The 6,000-nt window shown below is 64.2% G+C and overlaps 1 protein-coding gene across 6 annotated transcripts in view; it reads left to right on the top strand.

Annotated features, from left to right (window-relative positions):
• Window positions 1-829: 829 nt before the first annotated feature.
• Window positions 830-6,000, top strand: part of BCORL1 (BCL6 corepressor like 1) — a 76,872-nt gene continuing 71,701 nt past the window's right edge. Inside the window, exons 1-2 of one of the 6 annotated variants that reach the window (XM_012458731.2) lie at window positions 830-892; window positions 2,168-2,247. The gene's annotated coding sequence lies outside the window, so the exon portion shown is untranslated. Of the gene's footprint in view, window positions 893-1,481; window positions 1,835-1,878; window positions 2,034-2,167; window positions 2,248-3,122; window positions 3,254-5,383; window positions 5,415-6,000 lie in introns of those variants that run through there. The other 5 variants (XM_012458730.2, XM_012458739.2, XM_012458732.2 and 2 more) reach the window with 5 other exon arrangements.

The raw sequence follows: 6,000 nt of genomic DNA, 5'->3' as shown, positions 1-6,000 counted from the left end.
CAGGGAGTAGTTAGGGTAAAGGGTAAAGGTCAAGGGGGCTCGGATGGGTGACTGAGGATCCTAAGGAAAGCTGGCAGAAGCCGAGTCCTCTAGAGCTGGGCTTTTGGCTCCGAATCGTGCAGGCTTCCCACTTTACACAGACCTTTCATCCCCTTCCTCCTTCTTCCTCCCTTGGGTCTCTCACTCCCTCCATCCCCACATGCCTCCACGCCCAGGTGGGGGCTGCCTACTGAGGGTGGCCCAAGGGGTTTGCAGCTGGGGAGGTTGCCACCAAGGGTGGGCCGCCCGGGAGACGAGAGGCGAGGCGGCGAGCCCCGGCATTTTCCTTTCCCCAGCACCTGTCCCACTTCGGCGCCGGGGCTGGGGCTGCTCCCGCGGGCGGCCTCGGAGCCTGAGCGCCAGAACCACGCACTGAGGTCGCCCAGGGTGGGGAAGTAGGGGGCCGGGGGAGGGGCGGGGCGTCCGGCCACTGCACGCAAGACCCTTCGCGCCCCCCCAACATACACTGAGGCTAAACAGGGGGAAGAGAGTCACACAGCACGAGCGAAAACGCTCGCTCTCCGACTCGAACGGCGCGTTGTTCGACCCCCCTTCCTGGAGCCGGGGGCTGGCCAAGGAAGGTGACTCCGTTCTTCCCCCGTGGCCAGTGCGGGGTCTGCGGCTGCCTGGCGAGGTTCCGGCTTCCCCGGGGCTGGCAGGGGGAGCCCCGAGAACTGCAGGCCCGCCCCCCCTTCCTCCTCCTTCTTCCCCTCCTCCCCCACGTGTCCTCCCGGAGCCCAGCGGCCTGATCCCAGCACCCCCCCCCCCGCCACCTCCCTCCTCCTGCTTCGCCCGCTTCCCCGGCGGCGTGGAGAAGAGCAAAGTTGCAACAGTGGCAGGGGGCTCTGCCCAGGTAAAGGGGGAGCCGTGAGGCGGGGGTGGTGGGGGAATGGTGCGGCCCTGCGGCAGGGGCGGGGGGAGGATAAAGAAACTTGCTTCCCGCGGCCCCCACCCTGCGTGGGTTCCGATCTTGCGTGGAACAAGCCCTCGTGGCGAGTCGCGGCAACACTGCCGGGACCGAGGCCGGCACCTGGACCTGGACCCGGACCGCGCGCTTGGGCCGGCTCGGCGGGCGCAGGCAGCGGGCCAGGCCGGCACCCAGGCAAGGGCGGGGTAGGTGGCCGTACACCGGACCGAATCGGGGACTCCGGTGGCGTGGGCGCGGGCCGAACCGGGACCGGGCCGAGTTGGGTGGCGAAGTAGGACGTGGATTCGGGGGCGGGGCGCGGCGGGAGGGGGAAACCAGGCCTGGCCGGACTGGCCTGGGCGTGGGGGCGGGGGGCGAGTTCGGGGCACTTGCTGGGCTCTGGACCGAGCGGTAGGGCGGGGCGGCGCTAGGGGCTGGGCCGGACCCGCAGGGAGAGGGCGAGGGGAGGGAGAGCGGGGGGTGGAGTAGGGGCGTGGAGTTGTGAGCGGGGTCTGGCTCGGCCGGGGGCGAAGGTAGATCGGCGGGGCCGCGAGCGGAGGGAGGGAGGCCCGCGGCAGCGCGGCGGCAGCGAAGGCCAGCTTCCGCGGAGTTTGTGCCCGGGCTTCCCGGGCTCCGGCCGCCTCACGCGCACAAATGGGGCTAGGGGACTGAGTGGTAAGCAACTCCGAGTGTTAGACGGTGATCGGGCAGTGATTCCGGGAAAAGCAAGGAAAGACACCGTCTACGATTTGCCGCACCCCCCACCCACCTCTTAGCATCTGGATTCTGTTTTCGTGGGGGGGCCGCGGACCCTCCCCGCCACAATCTGTTTACTCTCCAGCACTCCTATCGTCTTCCCCCTTCTTCAGCCATCTGACTTTCCTAGCGGTATGTATTTTTCGGGGTGGACGGCGACGGGGGGTATACTTTACTTCTCGCGGCGGCAACCTGGTTCGTATCTTATTCCTACAAGGTAGCGTCGCTTCAAGTCGCGTGGACATTGGGGCTTAATTTACCTCCCCCCCCAAGCGATTTAATGGCTTTTAAGCAAAAGGACGAATACCTGGATTTCCACGGCAGGGATGAGGTTTGAAGATTGGGATTCACCCCCAGCTCACTTCCACTACCAACCCCTCTTTCTTGTGAGCCACTTCCACGGGTATCCAAACCCGGGGGGGAGGGGGGACGGGAGTATTAATGTGCTTCTCTATTTCTACACAGGGTCGGCTTGGCGAAGGACGGCTAGCCTCGGAGAGAAAGTAGACACCAGTCCAACTCAGGTCGCCCCCACCATTACTTCGGTGAGGGGGCAACACTAAGAAGGGGATACTGGTGGGTAGGGGCCCAGTATAAGGGAGGGGGCTGGGTAGTCGTCCCCAGAGGGACTCCGTGTCTTGGCGGGGAGAGAGAGAGGCGAGCCCCGGCTTCAGGGGAGGGGTTCCGGGGAGGGAGATGGGGGGTGGCGACGACGGTAGGGGGGGCGGGAAGAAGGGGGAGTCACGCCCTGCCTGCAAGGGGAGCCTCCCTCAGGCCCCTGGGAGAAGGGGACTGAATGCGTCTGTTCTGTGCTGCCGGGCAGAGGAGATCTGGGGTCTCCAGATTTGCACACTGGATCGGCACCAGTGGCCTGAGAAAGTCAGGTCGGGGCATAAGGTGGAGAGCCTTGGAAGAAAGAGAGAGAACCCCTTGGCCCCGACTCACTGACACTCTCCCTTCCTCAACCTCCCATTTTGAGAGACGTCGAGGTGGGGGGGGGCGTGGGGCTCCTGCAGCCCCGCAGATTGAGCGCCTCCGCCTCTCCCGGGAGTCTAGCTTTTTGCCCGGCTTGCTGCAGCCACTGCTGCCTCCCTCTCCGGAATCCGCTCGGTCTTCTGAGCGATCCCCTCCTCCTCTCCTCCCCTCCCAGTGTCACCGGGGCTGCTTGGCTCTGCCCCCTTTGCCGCCGCTTGCTCCCTGCTTTCGTCCCTCCCTCTCTTGCTGGCTCCCTCCCTTCGCCTCCTCCTCCCGGTTCCCCCCAACCCGCGTAGGCGGCATTCTGGGAGTTGTAGTCCGATGGCGCGGGGGTTGGCGCCGCCTGCGGACCCAGCCGGACTCCACTTCCCGTCGAGCCCTGCGACCGGCACCCACTCCACCAGGCTTCGCTCGCACACAGACACACACACACACCGCTCTCCCCCTCACTCTTTCGCTCGCCGCGGCTGCTGCCAGTGTGTGGCTCTGTCTCTCCTCCGCTTTGCTGAGCCCTCCCTTCTTCCTCTCAGTTCCTAGAGTCCGACCGCCGCCGCCGCCGAGAGAGAGGAGAAGGAGGTCGGTGGTGATAAGGGGCGGAGGGGGCATCAGATCTGGGCAGTATTAGGCGGGTGGCGGTTAAGAGGGAGTAAGAGGGAGCCCGGGTGGCGGCCTGAGCCTCCCCGCGGAGCCGACCCGGGAACAGGTGCGTCTTTTTTCTCTCTCCCCCAACCCCTCCACCCCTTTTGACTCCCCGGCTTTTTCGTATCCCCCCACCCGCTTCTTTCTATCTTAAGCCTTTCTCCAACCCTGTCCCTTCTTCTCCCTGCGGCCGCTCGGCTTGCCCCCCGGGGGCGCCGTCCTCTTCGTGTCCCCGGACGTAGCGCTCCCTGGAGCTTGCTCTGTCTTCGCCCCTCCCTTCGGGACAGCTCCCCTCCACTTCCCACCTTAGTACCCCATCCCCTGCCTTGCCCTACCCCCTCCTCGACCCCCTTCTCTCTTAGCCAGGTGAGTCTTGTTCGCCACGATCCGAGAGAGTCTTCTTCCCGGCTGGGCGGGGGTCTCCATGGAAACGGGGGTCGGTTGATCCTGGGGGGAAACCATAGGAATTACCCCACTCCTCGGAAAGGGAGGTGGAGGCTATGGTCTTTTTAACTACCTGACCCCAACCCCGGATCCAAGGATCCGACGATCTTCCCGAAGGGAGGCTGGCTAGCAGGGCAGGGCGAGAAAAGGCTTGTTTTTTTTGGGGGGGGGGTGTCCGTGATGAAGTCTTGAAGAGACCAGGAGAAAATACCCTCCAACCTCAGAGGGGAGGTGAGACGGGTGCTCTTCAGGGCTGCTTTCTTCCTGGCGCTAGGGTGCGGGAACCGTAGGGTAAGGGGTACCCCTAGGTGGCGGCGGGGCCTGGGTTCGGGAGTGGGAGTGCTGTGATGGGGGCAGGGGCAATTATCCGAGTCCCTGGAAAAAAGGCGGGGGATGACTTCGGAGCGCCCTGGCTCCGCTGCCCTCGCTCTAGGGGCGGGGGCCGCCGGGCCGGGCGCGGCGGGGAGGGGGCTTAAATTGAAGGAAGATGAGATGGGGGCAATTCACACTAGCCCCAGCAAGCCATGGGGGAGATCCGGCGTGCAAGCCCTCCACCCGCTTCGCGCCAGGCCTGGAGGCAAGGGGTCGGCGAGCGAAGCCGAGGGCTGGAAGGAGGGAGGCTCCGGTTACTGGGCCGGGTTTCGGGATCAGGGGCAATCCCCCGGCCCTTGTAGAAGGAGGGAGAGGGATGGCCGCGAACCCCAGGGCTCCCCCACCCCGGGTCCTAAGGGGCGTGAGGAACGGACAGCAGGCCCAGCGGAGCTGGATTCGAGCGGATCGCGGCCGGGGAGTGGGAGGGCTTAGTGGTGGGCTTCGGGGGGAGCAGTCCGGCGGCGGGGCGGGCGGGCGGGGCGTGGGGCTCCGGCGGGCGGCGGGGCGGGGCCGGGGCGGCGCTGCTACCGCCGCCGCTGCCGCCGCCGCCGCCGCTGCTCCTGCTGGGGCCGCCGCAGCCGTTGCCGCCGCCGCCGCCGCCGCTTCTGGGCGGGGAACGGAGGCCAAAGAGAGTCCCGTGCCGGGGCAGAGGGCGCAGGCGGCGCGCGGTGGGGAGGGGGCCGTCCTGGGGGCGGGGGCAGGCGGGGGGTGGAGCCCCCGACGGGGGGCGGTACGAGCCGGGACGACGACGACGAGGAGCCCCGGGGGCCGGGTGCATGGAGGACGAGGTGCTGGGAGAAGGAAGGGGGGTGTGGGTCCCACGACGGGCCTCGTGGGCTTGGCTCCTCGAGGCTCGGCTTCGGGACAGAGCCCTGCACAGGAGCTAAGAGGCCGGGGAAAGGATAGGGAGGTGAACTGGACGGTGGAGGGGGCCCTCTTCGCCGGGGTCCCGCCGAGAGGAAGGCTGGGCCAGAGGGACGTCCGGGGCAAGGCTGGGAGGAGCTGGCCGCACCTCGGCTGGGGATTTCGCGTTATGGAGGTGCAGGAGCCCGTTGTAGGGAAAGACGTGGTCGAGGAGCAAGGTGGGAGGGAAACACTGCAAACGCGGGAGGCCAACAGCACAGGCCCGTGGGGGTGCCCTTCTATTCCGCTTGCACCTCCTCCCTCCCTGAGTGGAAGCACTAGCACTATGTTTTTGTTTTATTGTTTTGAAATTTTCAGTGTTGGCTGATGGAAACTGTCGATGGGGTGATCCTCATTCTTGGTGTCTGCTGAGTAGACGGTAAGGACAGGCATCCTTTGGCAAGCAAGCACCTAGCCTATGGTTTAGAGACTCTTTACACGAGTGTGGGAAGGGGGCCCGGTAACTTTGTGCCATAGCTTGGCTACTCTTAAGGCAGTTTGGAGGTCGTCCCTGTGGTACAGAGGTGGAGTACAATTGCAAAAATCTTCAGTGAGACTTCTGGAGATGAGTTGTAGGTTAGCGTTACAGTGGTTAACCCTGTGCTTCTTTGAACTTAGAAGGCTCTTTATCAAAAGCACGCCGTTGAGTTACATGGAAAAATAAATGTGGATGCATTTGGGGTTGGGTGTGGATTAGGTTGATAGTAAAATTTCAAGGTTGGAAGGGACTTTAAAGGTCATCTACTTTACTCTTAATATGTCTTGTCCTTGAACGTTGGAATTGAGGAAGCTTTATTATGGGGGAGATGGTAGTTGGCACAGTGGAGGATGTTTGTTGCAGAGTTTAGGGCACTTTAATTGGGTGGTGATCTCACCAGTGGTACTAAAGATGACAGTATGTAGGAAAGAAATTTGGGGGATTCCATTGGGGATTAAATGGGATAACCTAATTTTAAGAATCATCC

Source organism: Aotus nancymaae, unplaced genomic scaffold (genome assembly GCF_030222135.1).
Source record: "Aotus nancymaae isolate 86718 unplaced genomic scaffold, 86718_ANA_hifiasm-v0.15.2.pri h1tg000004l, whole genome shotgun sequence".
Taxonomy (NCBI): domain Eukaryota; kingdom Metazoa; phylum Chordata; class Mammalia; order Primates; family Aotidae; genus Aotus; species Aotus nancymaae.
Note: the sequence above shows the minus strand (reverse complement) of the source record. Positions and strands in the feature narration are given on the sequence as shown.